The following is a 2,500-nucleotide window of genomic DNA, read 5'->3' on the forward strand; positions in this document are numbered from 1 at the left end:
CCTTAACCTAACCCACGTTGTCCCTTAACCTAACCCACGTTGTCCCTTAACCTAACCCACGTTGTCCCTTAACCTAACCCACGTTGTCCCTTAACCTAACCCACGTTGTCCCTTAACCTAACCCACGTTGTCCCTTAACCTAACCCACGTTGTCCCTTTGCCTAACATAGTTCACTGCTCGGAATCTCTGGTGTCGTTGTTATCCTCATGTAGATGTCTTGCGAGTGTTGCTTACTTTCCACATATTCCCGCTATCCACTGTCAATTGTACTGCAATAGGACTATATCGGCCCCCCCCCCCCCTCTGTCCCCCTCTTTGTGTCTCTGTCCTCTCAAGCTGGTCGGTCTGGCGTGTGAGTGTTAAATGAGCCTCGCAGCTGTTCAGTTGCATTCAGATGTCGACGCCCTCAGTGTACGTCGTGGTATGGTCTGTGTCCATTGTCCGCTGATGTCGTACGCGTAACCCACACGCTGTACCGATCATCGGTAGTTACGTACAGAGTGAAGTAGTGTGATACGTGTGACTGTACGCTGGCTGTGCCCAACGGTGTCGAATCTCAATTTCCATATGTTGTGCTCGATGCTACTTGTCTCGTCTCCCAATAACAGCTAGGTTGCACTGTGGTACGCCGTAGAGGCGTGTGGGAGGAACGTACGAACGCATTGTATGTCACCCTGGGTCGCTGGGGGTGGTGGTGCGGTGAGTCAGGTCAGGTCAGGTCAGGTCAGGTCAGCGTGAGCCGTCTGATGTAGTGACGCGTGTATTCCGACTTTGTCGTATTGCCTCACACAAAGTGCTACCCTGGTGGACCGCGTTCCATATCTGGGACATGCCGCAGATGCCGGTTGACAGTGGATCGCGGAAGGGACATCGCATACTTGCGCGGGCCACCTTCCACGTGTTCTCTTCTGCACATGTCGCAGTGTGTATGTGGTCTGATGTAGCGTGTCGTGACACATGACATCCTGGCATGCAAGAATTGTTGAATTCGCAAATGTAGGTGGACATCTACGTTTACTGCCCAAGATACGCAAATGAACTGGAAATCCGTTGTTGAGCGGTTGTTCACGCTGGAGGTGAATCTGTGATGGCGACGATCGGTACAGCTATTAACCGGTTGTTTCAGCGGTACCCGCCACATCCACACACGTGACTAGGCCCATGTGGGTATGAAGCGATACGCGGCGGTGGCTTGGTGGGACTGTTCCCGGCCGGTGAAGGGGGGCCGCCCGGCGTGTTGGCCGCGCGCTGCGTGGGCGCACGCGCAACAGCCGGCTGGTGGGGGGCGCCGAGTGGCAGGAGCGCCAGCCGACGGGCCCGGCAGGCGGCGCAGCTACGCTGCGGCGCACCCTGCACGCGGCGCCTGGCGGCCAAAGTTGGTTCAGCCGAGCCCGGTGCGAAGCGCGGTGGACATCTGCAGTGTGCTGGTCTGATTGAGGACTGTGTGCGTTGAGGATGCGCCGCCGCCTGGCACTCGGCGCCGCGACGCCGTCTGCTGCTCGGTCGCCCCAGCGGTTCTCGCAGGTGGTTTGTATCGCAGTTGTGCGGACGTGTTGGCGCGTGCGCTGTGCTGGGAGAGTTCGCTTCTGCACCCAAGTGGGGCTTTGCCCTTGTGTGGCGCTGGCGTTGGAGCTGCCGGTCACCATAGGTGGCGCGTGTTGTCTCCCGCCGGCAATGCCACGACAGCACGCTCCCGGGCCTCTGTCGGCAGCGGCAAGCTCAGTTGGGAGCAAGGGTGTTCGCACTAAAACCGTCTACTCGCCTAACTCCGGGCGATTGCGCCTCTCTCGAAACCGACCAAGTACCTAGGACGGCGCTGCGCGCCGCCGGGACCTGAGAGGGTTTCGAGGTGTATCGTGCAGGGGAGCTCGGCCTCCTCCTGTTTGCAGAATAATTGAGCGGACGCTTGCGTGTTCGCGCGGGCCCCCGGGACACACTCCCGGGCGGCCGGCTGCTCAGCTCTAGTTGACGCAGCTCCCTGGTTGATCCTGCCAGTAGTCATATGCTTGTCTCAAAGATTAAGCCATGCATGTCTCAGTACAAGCCGCATTAAGGTGAAACCGCGAATGGCTCATTAAATCAGTTATGGTTCCTTAGATCGTACCCACGTTACTTGGATAACTGTGGTAATTCTAGAGCTAATACATGCAAACAGAGTCCCGACCAGAGATGGAAGGGACGCTTTTATTAGATCAAAACCAATCGGATTGGCTTGTCTGGTCCGTTTGCCTTGGTGACTCTGAATAACTTTGGGCTGATCGCACGGTCCTCGTACCGGCGACGCATCTTTCAAATGTCTGCCTTATCAACTGTCGATGGTAGGTTCTGCGCCTACCATGGTTGTAACGGGTAACGGGGAATCAGGGTTCGATTCCGGAGAGGGAGCCTGAGAAACGGCTACCACATCCAAGGAAGGCAGCAGGCGCGCAAATTACCCACTCCCGGCACGGGGAGGTAGTGACGAAAAATAACGATACGGGACTCATCCGAGGCCCCGTA

At 57.1% G+C, this 2,500-nt stretch overlaps 1 non-coding gene across 1 annotated transcript in view; it reads left to right on the plus strand.

Moving 5' to 3' along the window:
* Window positions 1-1,976: 1,976 nt before the first annotated feature.
* LOC126327434 (small subunit ribosomal RNA) overlaps window positions 1,977-2,500 on the plus strand; it is a 1,893-nt gene continuing 1,369 nt past the window's right edge. Inside the window, exon 1 of the ribosomal RNA XR_007561251.1 lies at window positions 1,977-2,500. This exon is cut by the window's right edge and continues 1,369 nt beyond it. This is a non-coding gene — a ribosomal RNA (small subunit ribosomal RNA).

The sequence above is a fragment of the Schistocerca gregaria genome, unplaced genomic scaffold (genome assembly GCF_023897955.1).
Source record: "Schistocerca gregaria isolate iqSchGreg1 unplaced genomic scaffold, iqSchGreg1.2 ptg001048l, whole genome shotgun sequence".
NCBI classification, from domain to species: Eukaryota; Metazoa; Arthropoda; class Insecta; order Orthoptera; family Acrididae; genus Schistocerca; species Schistocerca gregaria.